At 36.1% G+C, this 17,884-nt stretch overlaps 1 protein-coding gene across 2 annotated transcripts in view; it reads left to right on the forward strand.

The window, feature by feature from the left end:
• tub (TUB bipartite transcription factor) overlaps positions 1-17,884 on the forward strand; it is a 229,835-nt gene that overhangs the window by 1,531 nt on the left and 210,420 nt on the right. The window lies entirely within an intron of this gene.

The following is a 17,884-nucleotide window of genomic DNA, read 5'->3' on the forward strand; positions in this document are numbered from 1 at the left end:
AAATTCATAATTACCAAAGGATGCTATATGGGCCACACTTTCTCTCCCATCACCACCACTTTTTGTTCAGTCTTTAACTTCTGCTTTTCAAATTCTTCATAGAGAGTGAGGGTTAGCAAACATTACACTAGTTCATGTATGTGGAGTTTGTTTCCAAGAGGTACAAAAGCCTCATAAAATTGAATAACGAGTTATAGGTGGCAGCACATTGCTGGCTAGGAGTAGAATATTATGTACAGATTAAAACTACCACACCGCATCAAATCAGTACAGGGCTTTGAAAATAGCATTTTACAGCAAAATAATGCACATTCTCGACACTTTATTATTCTTGTAACATTTGTTCAGATGGATGGAAACAAGCTCCACATATATTTTCTTGCGATGCAGTGTGTTTCCTATCTTGTTCAGACCCTCATATATATGCTACTTGACCAGAACAAGTACAGAATAGGAAGACTTTGTCCATTACTGCAATCGTTTCCAGCTGGTGGCAGTTTTTTCCCCATTGTATTGTGCCTCATCTCTGAATGTGTTAATAGAAAAAGAGTACTTAAAAGAACAAGCAGTACCTGTGTTTGTTAAAACCTTGCTCAGTTTGACAATGCTTTGAGTCCCAGAGAAACATATATGCTGTCTCTCAAGTTTAATTTCTTCAATTTATTCACTTACAGAGTCACCAAACAGAATGCCACCATATATGCCACAGTGTATCAGAATGCAACCCCACACAATGCAATACCCACATATATACCAGCCTACAAAATTTGATGTCTCCTGAATGTATGTAACTACAACCTCCACCATCCATAGGCAGCTAGCCAATACATTGCTGACTTAGGTGTTAGGAGTGCTTGTCCCATAAAACTGCTATCTACAGAATAAATAATCTTGTTATCTACAGAATATCACATTGTTATACTACTAGTGATATGTAAGATCTGTGTTAGAGAGCACTGAAAATATACGACCATATATCTAAAAGGAATGACCAAATAGGGGAAGTGAGCTGTGCCTGCATTAAGTTCCCTCCAAATGAACTGAACAACAGAAACAATGTGTGATACAAAATGTAGGCCTGTGATTCTTTTGCCTCTCTCATATGATATTTAAACCCCCTTTGCTTGGTCTAGAAGCTTTGAAAGCGTGTATGAAATGTTTTGTGCATTTTGGTTGCCCTTTTGGGGATTTTTTTCTTTTTTCTTTTTTTATTTGATACATCCCAACAATTAACACATTTTTGCAATACATGCCTTATTTCATTATACATAATACCAAAAGTAACTAATGCTTAAATGACATTTTAAACAATCCTTTGAAATGTATCACCTGCCCCCCTGCCCACCCTCCATTCCCCCCTCCCCCCTGGAACAGCAATTCAAAATATTATCATTGTATCATTTTAACCGTGTGGAACGCCAGGTTCAAGGTGGTGTATCTTTCGTCTCCGTCTATTTTGTCAATTAGCACTGACCATTTCCTGAACCAGTCTTGTTCTTTTAGGCTATTTGTATATTTTCTTTTCCTTTGATTAATGAAGTCATTAATTATATATTCTGATATGTAAGACCACCAAGTTTCTACATCTCATTTTGTCTCATCCCTCCATCTTCGGGCTATTGTGACTTGTATTGTGGCTGTCATATATTTTAGGATCTCGGTCCAATTATTGTTATCATCCTTTACCTTTATTGTGTGAGACGAATATCTGGCTTTGTCCCATATTAATTCTTTCCCTATTATTTCTTCCATTACTTTTCTTATTTTGCTATAAAAGATCTGAATTTTTCTACAGTCCCACCACATGTAGGAGAATGAACCTATTCCCCTACATTTGTGCCAACACTTGTTTGAGGTATTTCCCATTATGTGTGCCAATTGGAGGGGGGGGGGGTCTGTACCATTTAGAGATTATTTTCCTTTGGGTTTCTTTGATCCTTATATGTTTAATTTTATGAATATTATTAATCCAAGACCCAATCAGTTTCTAAGTAAAGTTTTTTCCCCTGTTTCCAGTTCTCTATAAGAGTTGTTTTTGTGTTATAAGTTAAGGTGGTTAGTTTGTCATACAGTAGTCCAGTCATTCCTTTATCTATTTCTATTTTCCTTTTAATTATTCTATACAGTGAGGTTTCAGCTGCTTCTCTTCTTTTCATGGCCTGAGCTTTATTGGACAGGCCTAACCATGCTATCCAATTCCCTTGACCACATTTATCTTTTATTTTATCCCACTTTAATACTTCTCCATTGGGGTCCATGAGGTCCCCAGTCCTTTTGATACCGTTTTCCTTCAGTGCCCTAATTATATTCCTGAATGTTTTATCCTTATTTTTCAATGTTTCTAATGGGAAAGGGTCAATTTTTTTATTTGTAATTTAATTTGCCATTTTTTCTAGATTGACAACATTGTTAAGCAAGGGCCTGCTTTTATGTTCTTTAGATCTTTTCTATCTATTCTCTCTCCCATTGAAGTTCCCTTTTGCAAACTATTTGCTTCCTTTTCTATTTGCACACATTGTTTTGACCCTTCCAATTCAAATTCTAGTAACTTTGCTTGTTGACTTGCCTCATAGTATATTCCCAATGAGGGAGCCCCCCATCCACCCAATTCTTATTTACTATAATATAGGAAGTTAGCAATTCTGTTTTTGTTTCCTCCCATTACCCATTTTTGATAGAGTTATCCCACTTCTTCAACAAATTGGTAGGGATATTCACCGGGAGGGTTTGGAACAAGAATAAGAACGTGGGCAAGATCTTCAACTTGTAAATTTTTAGCCTTGTGGAATCTCGGAATTTGTTTCCCCATGAGATGATTTGTTTACTTATATTTTTCTATAGATGATTGAAGTTCATTGATATAATATTATTGATATTTTTGGTATATAAACACCCAGGTATTTCATCTTCTTATTTCCCAATTTTATTCCCATGATGTTTTGAACCTTCTTAAGTTCTTCCCATGTTAGATTTTTATGTAGAATCTCTGATTTCCCTAAATTAATTGTGAGGCCCAAAGTTTTACCAAAGTCCTTGACTGGGAATTTTGTTTGATTTTGCTGTATGACCAACACAGCTATCCCTGATTATGATCCCTGCGATATATAATAATACCGCATATATTATCTGTACATTGCAGGTGCTCTACTTCTGTAAGTGTGCTTTTCCCCAGGTTGGAAGGGTCAGCCGAAGCACTCTTAGGTGGTCTTTAGGCTCTATCAGAAAAGTTTTCAGTTTGTAAATCTTGCAGATACTGCACTTTAATATTATATTGATTTGGCATGCCAGAACTCGCTTCCTGAGTGCTTGTGTCCCATAACTGTGAAACCCTTCCTGCTGGATGAGGGTTAGGATGATGGAGCTGTCCATTCCAGGCCTCCAAAGCACAGCTGGAAACAGAGTAGCATCTAAGTGGGCCATTGGTGATATCTGTATTAAACAGATCAGTAATTACCTGTTTTTGGCAGTCCACTGATAAGTGCCATGTTCAACACAGTCATGCCAATTCAGGGGAAAAAGGAATACTCACGTTGCCAAACATCTGCATTGTTTCAGTGTTATTCCAATGCTTTTTTTGTCAGCAGTTGCTTTTTCTCTGTGCTATGTCCCTTCATTTTCCCTCCATTAACCTTTGGATTCAGTGTTCAGTGCATGTAGCAGCTGTCTGCATTGTCAAGCCACAAATCAAGCAGGAAGGCCCAATGCAAATTATGACAAAGTATCTCAAACTTTTTCTCCCTTGCCTACTCATGTTTGCCTGCCAGGAATATAATTCTGCATGGATAAATGACTCCAGAAAGAAGCCATATTAACTCAGATTAGAAGAAAAGTGGCACCAAGGAGAACAAGCACTGAAACAAGGCTTCTAAAGGAGAATGATTTTAAGAACATGCTGAGGGTGTGCTTTGTGGGTTTAATGGATTGTTTTTAATGGCTTCTTGTTTGTTTGTTTGGTTTGATTTTTTAATTAGATTATATACATAGAGCATAACATTACATATTTGCATTATGGGAACGGGGGAGCAAAAGACAAAGTTATTTCACATACTCCGGTTAACCGAGCCTCAGTATTATCCGAGGCACCACCAGGGGTGCCCCTCCCTCTTCCTCTCCTTCCCTTGAGCGAAGGGAGCTGGAGAGAAGGAGAGGGAGAGGGAGGAGGAAGCGCCCCGGAAGCGCCCCGCGATCGGTGAGGGCTCGACCCAGAGAGGAGCCCTGCGATCACTACAGCAGTGCTTTCTCTTCCATTCTGTTATCCTCTGTGTCATTCCATATCATAATAACCAGTTGCTTTGTACACATTTATTTTTTATCTCCTCCAAATCTTTAATTGTTTCATCAGATTCTAAGAGATTGCCAATCTTTATTATTTCACTGTGTTTCATATTTTCTATTACTTTACCTATATCTGGTCAGCTTTGTTATCTAATTACCCTTTTAGGAGCATGTTTATTTTGTTTATTGAAAATTTACTTTGTCGTTTTTTCTAGAACTCAAGTGTTGAAATTTATTTTCTTTATTAATTTTTGTCCATTCTTTCCTTTAAACACAAGCAGTAATTCCACCCATCTACTGATTTCTCGATTCTGGCCCATTTTTTTGTCTCGTCAAGATCTAGCTCCAGTTCTTTCCCTATTTGGCAGACTTCAAAATAACTCTGGAGGCTATGTGTTTCCCACACTCCATTTTTCTGTAGAGAGTAATATGCTGAATGAGAAATTCTACTTTTATTAGTCTCTACTACCCAAGTTTTAATTGAATTATCTCATTTCTTAATTATTTTGCTTGGAATACTATATGGTAAAGCCTGAAAAAGGAATAAAAACTTGAGTAAAATAATCATCTTTACAATCTTAATTCTATTTGTTATAACCCAGTTCCATTTTTTCCAATTTTGCATTTGCTTGTTAACTTTTTTCCATAATTGGTTATAATTATATTGTTAAGGTTCTTGGGGATATAGGCTCACAAATATTTAAGCTTCTTTTTGTGCAATGTTCTTCCCAGAATGGTTTGAACTTCTTTTAACTCTTTCCAGGGTAGGTTTTTGTGTAGAATCTCAGATATGTCAATATTTATGGCTAGACCTAAAATCTTTTTGAACTTTTAAAATTATTTTTGTTACTTCCTTTACCGATTCTTCTGGAGAAACTTGAACTATAGCACTGTCTGCAAATAAATTTATTTTGATTTGTTCGTTCCCAATCGCATACCCTTTAATTTTTTTATCCTTCCTGATTAAGTTGGCTAATGGTTCTATTACAATAGTTAAGTAGGACACCTTGTTTTGTGCCCCTTCCAATTTTGATGGTTCTTGATTTGGAGCCATTAATTACTATTTCTGCCTGGTTCTTTTTATAGTTTCTTAATTACTTCACAAATCTTTTCTCCCAATTTAAAGTCCTTGCATACTTGGTACAAATATTGGTGGTTTACTGAATCAAAAGCTTTATATACATTCATTTTATTATCAATAATTTCTCTTTTTCTCTTGTTACATGGTTGACTACATTTAATATGTTCCTAATTGAGTCTCCTAAGTTCCTTTTTTATGAATCCATATTGGTCCTCCCCTATTAAATTTGGAATAATTTCTTTCAATCTATTGGCTAAAATCTTTGTAAAAATTTATAGTCCACATTGCATAGTGTTATTGATCTATATAGGAGCCCCTGGTGGCACAATGGGTTAAACCCTTGTGCTAGCAGGACTGCTGACTGACAGGTCGGCAGTTCAAATCCGGGGAGAGAAGGCGAGCTCCCTCTGTCAGCTCCAGCTCCCCATGCAAGGACATGAGAGAAGCCTCCTACAAGGATGATCAAACATCTGGGCATCCCCTGGGCAACGTCCTTGTAGGCAGCCAGTTCTCTCACACCAGAAGCAACTTGCAGTTTCTCAAGTTGCTCCTGACACAAAAAATTGGTCTATATGAATTGTGTTTATCCTCCCCCCCTTGTTAGGTTTTAGTACTGTTATGATTTCTGAAGTTTTCTATGTTTCTGGAATTCTTTTATTTGTCATTATTTAATTAAATAGTATTAATAGATTGGGAGGAATTTCTGCTTGAAATGTTTTTAAAACATTTGTAGTGAACCTGTCTGGCCCAGGTGGTGTGTTTGACTTGAGATTTTTGATTACCTCTTCTATCTTATTAATTTTTACATTGTTATCCAGTGATAATTGGGTCTGGAGGACCAATTTTTTTTATATTAATTCCTCTGATCTTTCAATTTTCGTATTTGCAAATTTTTTTCATAGTAACTTGCCATAATTTCCTTTAAATCCTTGTTCTTTGTTTTTACTTGTCCATTTACATCTCTAGTTTTGTAATCCTTTTCCTCCCTTTCTTATTTTTTTAGATAATTTGCCAATCTCTTTGTATTATGTATTGAATTAATCTGGAAATCATTCTTAACAAACATACATTTTTGTCACTTCAATTTTATCTAATGCATCAAGTTGCTTTTTTCTATCTTCCAATCTTTCCTTATTTGCTTCTGTTGGGTTATTATGGAAGTCAAGGAATATTTTTTCTCCCTCCTGTTTTAAGATCTTTCGTCTACCTTTATTTCTCTTTTTGATACCTCCTTTCCATTGTAATACATTTACTCCTCATGACTGTCTTAAAGGCATCCCATATAATGTCTCCCTTTAGTTCTGGTGTCCTGCTTAGTCTAAAATAATTATTAATTTCCTCTGTTAACTCTTGTTTGTCTTCGCAAAGAATAACTAATGGGTTAAATATCCACTTTTTTCAAAACCTTCCCTCAGAGTCTTTTATTACTTTTTCTAGTTGAAAGTTCAAATCTTTATTAGTATAGCTACCCCTTGGGTTTTATTTGTGCCTCTAGATTCTAGCTGAGTTTCCAATTTCTAAAATTCAACAATCTAGTCCTATCCTTCCTTGTATGTGTCTCCTGCAGGACAGCTATATTTACCTGATTATCTTATAGAAGTTTATATAGAAGTTTATATGCTATTTTTTTAAATTTTCATTGATTTTAATGTATATGTATATTATATTTGTTTGTATGGCATTGAATTATTGCCAGTTTGGAAGCCGCTCTGAGTCCCCTTTGGGATAAGAGCAGGGTAAAAATATAGTAAATAAATAAATGTCTCCTAATTTGTGAGCACAAAACATTTGTGTTTATGGACATTCAGCCATCTATATTTATTTGTGTATTTATTAAAGATTTCATGATCTCATAACTCTTTATAACTGATCCATTTTTTACTGTTCCCTCCCCTCCCCTCCCCTCCCCTCCTGGTATTCGATTCCTCCCTGATTCTTGTGGGAGGAATGGCTAATAAGCTTCTTCTCACCATCTTCCAGATAACTCCCTAGGGTTATGCACCTTTTTTTCTTTTTATGTTATTGATACATCAATTCAATTAATAAATTTTTGCCATAGAAATCTTATCTTGATATACATTATTCCAAAAGTCACTTTACCTTAAATGATGCTTTATATATTCCATAGATGTGTATCACCTGTCCCCCCCCCCGCCATATTCCTCCTCCCTCCTGGAACAGCAATGAATCGCGATTGGACCAGTGCTTCCAAATCATGTCATTACATTGATTTAACCACATAGAATGCCTGATTCAAAATGCTATATCTATCACCTCCATCTATTTTGTTGGTTAGAATAGACCATTTCCTATACAAGTCTTGTTTTGTATGGCTATTCATATTTTTTTCCTTTGATTACTGAAATCGTTGACTATGTATTTCAAGAGATAAAAACACAAAGTTTCCAGATCCCACCTTCTATTGTCTCTCCATCCTTAGACTATCGTTGCCTGTATTACGGTTATAAAATATTAAATGATTTCTTTCCATTTATTGTTATCTTCCTTTGCCTCTATATGAGAGGCATGAATCTACCCTGTTTCCCCTAAAATAAGACATCCCCAGAAAATAAGACCTAGTAGAGGTTTTGCTGAATTGCTAAATATAAGGCCTCCCCCGAAAGTAAGACCTAGCAAAGTTTTTGTTTGCCGAACAGAACACCAGAGCATGCAGGTCAATTGGTAAATGTACATGCCATAGAGTGTTGTACATGGAAATATTGGTAGTAACAAGAAATTCTTGATAGGATTCAGAGTTTGTCTGGTTATGCTGGTTTATGATGACAACTACTGTACAGTATATAATAAATGTTCATTTTTTGTTCAACAATAAATGTGAATTCTTCTTCATGCAAAAATAAGACATCCCCTGAAATTAAGACCTAGAGCATCTTTGGGAGCAAAAATTAATATAAGACACTGTCTTATTTTCGAGGAAACACGGTAGCTTTATCCCACTTTAATTTTTTCCCTATTATTTCTTCGATCACATTTTTTATTTTAATAGTTCTGAATTTTTCTGCAATCCCACCACATATGGGAGAATGAACCTATTCCTCCACAATTATGTCAACATTTGTTGGAAATGTTTTCTATTTGTGCCTCTAGATTGAAGGAGGGGTTCTATACCATTTAGAGATTATTTGCCATTTAATTTCTTTGATCCTCGTTGGTTTAATTTTCTGAATGTTGTCAGTTCAAGACCTGATTAATTTCTCACTAGTTTTTTTCTTGTTTCCAACTCTCCATAAGGGTGGTTTTTGTGTTGTAAGATAATGTGATTAATTCCTTGTACAATAACCCAATAATTCCTTTCTCTTTTTCTACTTTACTTTTAATTATTTAGTCTAGTGGGGCTTCTGCTTCCTCTCTTCCTTTCATGACTTGAGCACTACTGGACAGTCCTAACCACACTATCCAGTTCCCTTGTCTGCCTTTGTCTTTTATCTTGCCCCAGTGTGTTATTTCTCCATTGGGTTCTATGAGATCCCCTACCTTTTAAATACCATTTTCTTTCAGGGTTCTTATTCATTCATTCATTTATTTATTTGCAATATTTATACCCTGCCTTTCTCAAAACCGAAGTGGACTCAACGCGGCTTTACACATAGGCAACTATTTGGTGCCTTAAAACAATGTACAATTAAAAAAAAACATTTAAAACCCTTATTAGGTTCCTGAATGTCTTGTTCTTATTTTCCAAGGTTTCGAATGGGAAAAGATCAATTTTATTTATTTGTAATTTATTTTGCATTTTTTCCCCAAATTAACAATATTAATAAGCAGGGGTCAGCCTTTAAGTTCTTTAAATCTTTTTTGTCTATTTTCGTCCCATACATGTCTCCCTTTTCCAACTATTTGCTTCCTTTTCTATTTGCACCCATCTTTTTGACTCTTCCATTTTGAATTCTAATTTTGAATTCTGGGACTTGCTTCATAGTATATTCCCAAAGAACACCCCCCCCCCACATCTACCCATTTCTTGTTTACCATAATATAAAAAGTTGGAAATTCTGTTTTTGTTTGCTCCCACTACTCATTTTTTGCTAGCCTATCCCACTTCTTAAGCAAATTGTTAGAAATATTCACTGGGAGGGTTTGGAATAAATATAAAATTTTAGGCAAAACCTTCATCTTATTTTTAACCTTGTGGTTATATCCCAAAATTTAGTTCCCCATGTTTTACTTTGTTTACTTATATTTTTCAATAGATAGTTAAAGTTCATTGGCATTATGTTATTGAGATTTCTTGGGATATCTTCCCAAACCTCTTTACCTTCTACCTGTTGGCTTCCATGTTTTGTGGGTAGTGAATCCACTCCTGGTTTTAGCCTGAACTTTAAAGGAATTTTTCACAGTGCTAACCTGTTCCAAAATAGGGCCAAACATTGGATAGCTCCATTTATGTTTAGAATAAAGCCCAGAATACATTCAGTTCTCCACTGTTATGGAAACTATTTTGCTACTTAGTGCAGTTAACTATCCTACTTGTAATTCTGTCTTGTTATTTTCAACTTCTGTTTGCATGTGTTCACACTTTATTTCTACTACTATATATGTGTGCTCACTTGAAACGGAAGAAACTTACCTCTGAGCAGACATGCTTAAGATTGCATGGTGAAGGCCAGGCTCCATGTCAACTTGGAAACGTAAAGAGATTGTGTTTTAATGGTAAATGTTCTGTCTGAAAGAACTTTTCTTTTCTTTTCTATCGTTAATATTTAGTTTCCAAAATTCTAAAACATATAAAAATGCACTCAAGTAAAAATAAGAAAAATTGCATTGTAAAACCTTGCTTTTTGTGATGCAATAACTTTTAGTTTTTACACTCTAGATCAGTGGTTCTCAACCTGTGGGTCCCCAGATGTTTTGGCCTTCAACTCCCAGAAATCCTCACAGCTGGTAAACTGGCTGGGATTTCTGGGAGTTGTAGGCCAAAACACCTGGGGACCCACCGGTTGAGAACCACTGCTCTAGAGAATGTGCTTCAGAGTTTCGAGCTGACAACATTGTTGATTTGAACTGGTAATTCTGGTGCACTATGATATTTTGTTACGTCAAATGATATTCTGTGCTCTTCACAAGTTGCTATGACTGCAACAAAAAATAGAATGTTTGCTATTACAAAAGGCTAAAACAGTAAACTAGAATTAAAATGAAAAATTAGAATGCTCTAAATGCCCTTTTCTCTAAAAAAGCAGTCACTTTCCATTTTATTGTGCTATTGTCAGTTGAAAGGGAGAACAACCCTGAATTTCAACAACAGTAGATAGATGAAGCTGTAGAAATATAACTCTTTATTAAACGTTGCTTTCATGTGTATAAATATCCAGAGCTTTTGTTTTCAAGCCCTCTTTTATATTTCACATTAATTTATATAAGGTTTTATCATATTGCAAGAAAATACCTTTAATATTTATACTAATACATATTGATAACATTGCAGTAAATATCTAACATACTGGTTGTGTTTAATTATAATTTGGCCATTGTAGATTTATGTTTCTCTCCTATTGTGTTGGCCAAAGTTTTCACATTGTTTGCAACAGAGAGCCATACTGAAATCTGTTGGCCTAGTTTGTAAATATTCATGAGAAAAGTGAAAGACAAACAATAGTTGATTGGTTGAATGTTTGTTGGACTCAATCAAAACATGGTCTGTAGAATTTAAATCACAGTTTTTATACAGGGAAGATAGTGCAGAAGTACAATACAATTTCTGACAATAGTTTTTATTGCCGAGGGAAAGGAGAAGGAATCCATAAGCAGTTCAGTTGGATTCAGGATGCAAGCTAGTAAACTCTTGAATCATGAATCTCAATATTTGATCTTCCAGAACTTTTGGGCATCATCTCCCAGACCTACCAAGCATTGATTTCTAGAAGCTGAAATTTGAAATCTATGCAAGACCAAAGTAATCACTGCTTTTGAATATTGCACTGCATCACATTGTGATCAAGACAACACCATTATGATTGAAGGAGGACAAACAAACCAGAAGAGGTTGCAGCAGTTGCTTTTGCCTAAGACTACTGGGAAGGGCAAAAATTTTCTTCTCCCCCACTGCTGAGTTAAATGAGTCCAAATGCTGCTGAGTTAATTGAGTCCTCTGCATTTTGAATTCAATTTGCAATGAGCTGCAGACAAAAAGAGAGAGAAACTGGGATTATCTAAAAGAATTTTTAAAGTTGCTGAAGAAGTAGACAACTCGGGATTAATCACAACTGTCTGCTGAAACAGGACAGTGGAGGGTATAGTTGTTCGCTAGCAGGGCATATGTTTTGCCTGAAGACATCCCCCCCCCCCCAACCAATCAGCAAGAACACTAGTTCAAAGAAGGAGAAAAGAGAGAGAGAGGAAAGAAGAGAGAAGAAAAAAAAATAGGAAAGAAATTGGTTGGCCTATTAGGCTGTGTTCTCGACTGAGGAAAGACAGATAGTGCAAGAGAAGGGGAGCAGGTCCCGGAGTTAGTTATAGAGAACAGAGCTCGTTACCAGATAAGGATAGACAATAAGTGGGGAGAGGAGATGAGTGCAGTTAAACCCAAAATGGAAAAGGACAAGGACAAAAGGGGAATAGCAAGGAAAGATTCACTGCCAGATGATTACAGCATCAAAGATGTGATGCTGGAAATATTAAAACTGCAAACAGAGGTGATTAAGATCCAAGAAAAGCAGGATAAACAGTATAATAAATTCAGAGAAGAGTTTACGGATATGAAGAAGGAATTAAAGGAGGAAATCCATACACTAGTAAAAGAAGAAGTAAGAATGATTAAAGAGGAGATGGAAACAATAAAACAAGCAGAGAAAGAAAGGGCTAAAGAGTATGCAAACATTCAAAAACAACATGATGATTCAAAGAGAGATATAAGAGAGATAGAAAGGTCATTGTATGCAATTAAGATTCAACAGGAAATTCTTGAGACAAAAGAAAAAGAATTTCAACTAAGATTTCGTAACCTACAGGAAATAGATAATGAAAATATAAGAGAGCGAATTATAGATTTAGTCGCCAATATTACACAGAGATCTAAGGAAATGTTAGATGCAAACATAGACAGAGTCTACAGAGTACATTCCAATTTTTCCAAAAAATTCAACACCCCCAGAGATATAGTGACCCACTTCTGTAAGAAGAGTCTGAGGGATGAAGTTTTGAAGGGCAATGTAATAAATCCAACTTATATCAAAGGTAACAAAATTGCAATATTAAAAGAATACCCCACATCAGTATTGGATAGGAGGCGCAAATATTTTTTTTTAGCAGATGAGCTGAGAAAAAGAAATATCAGGTTCAAGTGGGATAAGAAAGAGGGGCTTATGGTAACATGGGATGGCAGCAGACATTGGTTAACTAGCGAATTAAAAGCGAAAGTGTTCTATGAGAAATACTTAAAAATGGAAACAAGAGAGGAAAGAAAGGGAGAATACCAGCAAAAAGGTAAAGATGGAGCAGAGAAACAAGCTGAGGGGAAAAAAGGAGAAGAGGAGGAGTTAGTGCGTCTAAAAAAGAGATTAAGAGAAAAATCACCGGAAGACCTAATGAACTTTATGGACATGGATAAAATGATAAGGGATAAAGGGGAAGAAGTAAATAAAGATGATGCCACAGAAGCTTAAAATCTACTCTAACAATATTAATGGTTTTAACTCTCCAAATAAAAGACAGAAGGTTTGGCAACAAATAAAAAAGAGAAACTATGACGTAATATGTTTACAGGAAACTCACATAATGCATAAACATGTGTCACACCTAGTGCAAAACAGTTTGGGAAATACGTACTATGCATCCAGTGCGGAGAAAAAGAGGGGAGTAGTGACCTATATCAACGGCGCAATATTATCGAGATTGGCCTTCAAAGACCAAGACGGGAGGATGTTAGGGGTGATGTTAGAAATTGCAAATAGGAATATACTAATTTGTAACATATACGCCCCAAATGGCAGTAAAACGAAATTTGTGGAAACTTTGCACCAAAAAATAGCAGAACAAGAATATGAGGACCTCATAGTGATGGGGGACTTCAATGGGGTCTTAAATGCTGAATTAGACAAATCAAAACCAAAAGTAAAAACAAAAAACAGTGGTGTGCTGCCTCGGAGCTTTACAAGATTCAAGGAAGACCATGATCTGTTAGATCTCTGGAGACACCAACACGAGTCTGAAAGAGACTATACCTTCCTGTCACACAGACATATGTCATGGTCCCGGATAGACATGTTATGGGGATCAAAATCAGTAGTTAATAAAGTTTTGAAATCTAAAATTCTGCCCAGAGGTAATTCGGACCATGCACCTTTGGAAGCGATAATTGACATTGAGGATAGGAAATCCGAAGGTTTTAGATGGCGATTGAATGAATCTCTGTTAAGAGATTCTACCGAACAGGATAGATATAGAAAATTGCTGAAAGAATATTTTAAACTAAATAAAGAAGAAGACACAACTATAGACATGATATGGGACGCCAGTAAGGCATACATCAGAGGAATGCTGATACAGCAAGGGGCCAAGGAAAAAAGAAGAAGGAAATCAGAATTTTTGAAGATAGAGGAGGAGATAGCCAGATTAGAAAAAATTCTCAAAAAGAGTCCAAAGGACAAGCTGAGTCAGCATAGTCTGGAAATATATAAAAAGCAGCTCGAGACATTACAGGTCGAGGAGATAGGTAGGAAGATGAGATTTGCAAGACAGAACTACTTTGCCAACGCAAATAAAGTAGGTAAGTGGCTGTCAAGGAAAATAAATAAGAGGAAGCAGGCACACTATATTACGAAAATCCAAGAAGGGGGAATAAGCCATTATAGTAACAAGGACATAGAGAAACAATTTACTACTTTTTACGAGAAACTATATACAGAGGATAGTATTCCTAAGGAAAAGGTAACACAGTATCTTGGCCTACAGGATATTCCAAGAATTACTGAGAAACAAAGAGAAATTTTGAATAGGGAAATTTCCGAAGAGGAAATCAGTAGAGCGATTAAAAGATTACCAGCAAACAAAGCGCCAGGGCCGGATGGGCTGACATCACAATACTATAAAATTTTCCAGGATATACTAATAATTCCATTGCAGAAAGTGATGAATAGTATTTTAGAAGGGAAAAACCCCCCGCAAACATGGAAAAACGCGAACATTGTCGTCATACCCAAAGATAAAGCAGAGAATACTAAGATCCAAAATTATAGACCGATATCGCTTCTAAATTCCGATTATAAAATCTTCGCGAGCATTTTAGCTACTAGGCTAAAAGAGGTACTAATAGAAAGAATTGAAGAGGACCAATCAGGGTTCCTGCCAGGAAGGCAAATGAAGGAGAACATAAGAAACATCCTGAATGCCATCGAATACTACGATAAAAACAATCATAAGGAGATCGCGTTTTTATTTCTAGACGCCGAAAAGGCGTTTGACAATATTAATTGGTTTTTCATGACGGAAATCTTAAGAGAAATGGATGCCGGGTTTTATTTCTCAAATGCGATAAAGGCGATCTATTCCAAACAAACGGCTAAAATTATAATAAATGGACAGCTGTCTAACACTATAAGCATAAATAAGGGAACTAGACAAGGGTGCCCCCTCTCCCCTTCCCTATTCATTATGACTTTAGAAGTTTTATTGAATGCTATTAGAAAAAATAAGGATTTGACAGGTCTTCGCACCAAAAACTATAGCTATAAAATACGAGCATTCGCGGATGACGTAGTTTGTTTAATCGAGGATCCCCTAAAGCAATTTAACAAATGGTGGGCGACAATTGAGAAATATGGTGAGGTGGCAGGTTTTAAAATCAATAGGAAAAAAACCAAGATATTGTCCAAAAATATGCCATGTACAAGTAAAGAGATATTACAAAAAGAAACGGGAATAGAAATTGTTAAAAAAGTTAAATATTTAGGGATAGAAATAACGGCAAGCAATGCCCAACTTTATTCGAACAACTACGAAAGGAAGTGGAGAGAGGTAAAAGAAAGAATGAGCAGCTGGAGATCACTTCAACTATCTCTGCTAGGGAAAATTGCCGCAGTCAAGATGAAGATTCTACCGGATTTAATTTTTCTTTTTCAAAACTTACCGATTGTAAGGAAAAATTCAATATTAATTGGCTGGAATAAAGAAATAAGGAAATTTATCTGGGGAGGAAAAAAGCCCAGAATAAGGTTCAAATACTTAAAAGATGATATAAGAAGAGGTGGTATGGGTTTGCCCGACCTCCACCTGTATTTCGATGCAGCGGCCCTGAGCTGGGTCAAGGACTGGGCCACCTTAAAAAAGAGAAAGACACTGGCACTGGAAGGACAAGACTTAAATAAAGGGTGGCACAGTTATCTCTGGAGAGGGAAAACTAGTAAAGATAAAGCTTTTAATAACCATTACTTGAGAGTAGCGCTCATGGGTATCTGGCAGAAATATAAAATAAGATTCTACACGAAGACACCATTGTGGCTGTCACCACTCGAAGCAGAACACATGAGGGAACTACCCAGGGAAAGGTGGTTGACATATAAACAACTGCTGAATCTGAGAAATCAAGAAACAAATCTTAAATCATATGAAGAAATAAAAAAATTAGAACCTTCCCTGACGTGGCTAAACTATTGGCAAATTAAGGAGAGCTATAAAGTGGATAAAAAGGAAGGGTTTGAAACTAAAGATACATGCTGGGATAGAATACTAAAAGCAGATACGAAAATAATAAAACTATTGTACCAGCAGCTATTGATGTGGGACACGGAAGAAGTTCAGGTGAAAGAGGCCATGGTTAAGTGGGCGAAAGAGGTAGGACATTCAATTAACTTAGCAGAATGGGAGAAGATATGGAAGAGGAACTTAAAATTTACGTACTCAACAGAACTGAGGGAAAACTGGTACAAGATATTTTATAGATGGTATATCACACCGGAAAGACTTGCGAAATTCAGTAAGGGAAAGGGAGATAGGAAATGTTGGAAATGTGGAAAACACAATGGAGACTTTATGCATATGTGGTGGGGATGTAAGAGAATAAAAAAGTATTGGCAAGAAATTCAAAAAGAGATGGAAAAAATACTTCAAATTAAATTTGATTTAAAACCAGAATATTTTCTCTTAGGGATTACAAATTTCCATATGGACCTTAACACTGAAAAGCTCTTTACATATATGGTAACAGCGGCTAGGATATGTCTAGCGAAACTATGGAAAACGAAAGAAATTCCCTCAGTGGAGAAATGGACTGTAAGATTAATTGACATTAAAAATATGGACTTACTAACGCAAAAAGTGTCACAAAACGCGTTAACAAGACAATGGACAAACTGGGACAAACTGAGACAATACTTGAAAAAGGACAAAATTGAACTGTTATAACTATGTTTATTGAAACCGCAGGCAAATGTGATATATGGATGTTGTGCTGGAGAGAAAGGGGAGAGGAGAAGAAGCATAGGATGATGCGACGCAGACGATCTTGGAAGTGAATAAATCCCCCTCCCCCATTCCCTTCTTTTTTCTTTTTTTTCTTTTTTTTCTCCTTTTTTTTTTTTCTTCTTTTCTTTTCTTCCTTTTCTTCTCTTTTTTTCTTTCTTCTCCCTATGTTTTTATAATACACTCGAGCATTGTACTGTTTCGTGAAAACTATAAATAAAATATATATATATAAAAAAAAAAAAAGACATCCCCCCCCCCCCCCCCCCCCCGTTCAGTTCTTGGCATCTCCAGATAGATCTGGAAACAATCCTGTCTGGAAACCACTGCCAATCAGAGCTAGTTGAACTAGTGTTCTGAGTCAAACTAACACAAATTTCTATCTATTAAAGACAGAAATAGAATGTCTCTATTGAAAGACAGTCCAAAAAAGAAAAGTAATTAATTCTTAGTAATGTGAAAATTGAATCAGGCCTCAAACAGGAAAATTCATAAACTGTGTTTACCACTTGCTGCTCTCTGGTATCATTGTAAATAACAGGACGGTAATATCAAATAGTCTTGCAAGGCTATTCAAATTACAACAAGATGTTTGTGCCAGGAAATGAAAAACGGAAACATATCTCATACCTTCCATAATTTAACAGATGAAAATCAAGACACATCTGGGCAGGCAACATCAGAGGGTGATTAAGATGGCAAACATTAAGAACACACAAGCGAGAAGAGATTGCAGCAGTCTGATTTTGCCACTGAGAAAGACAAGGTTTTGTTTCTCTTCTCCTCTCCAGCCTGCTGAGTTAATTGAGTGCAAACTGCTTTTGCACTTTGAAGTCAGATTGCAGCATCTGAATTAAGCTGAAGACAAAGTGGGAGAAGGAGAGGAAAACTGAGACATTTTAAAAGTAGTTGAAAAAGTGGGATGATAGGAGTAACTGGGTTGGTCCCTGAAACAGTATACTTGAAAGCTGTCACAGCAGCGTGTCGGGGTTGTTCCTCCTTCCGTGCCTTTGATATCTCTATGGGATTGTTTTCTTCTATTTGATATCTATTTGATATCTATATGGGATTGTTTTCTTTCAAATGCATGAAACCGATTGGCCGAGTTTGCAA

Source organism: Anolis carolinensis, chromosome 1 (genome assembly GCF_035594765.1).
Source record: "Anolis carolinensis isolate JA03-04 chromosome 1, rAnoCar3.1.pri, whole genome shotgun sequence".
Taxonomy (NCBI): Eukaryota; Metazoa; Chordata; class Lepidosauria; order Squamata; family Dactyloidae; genus Anolis; species Anolis carolinensis.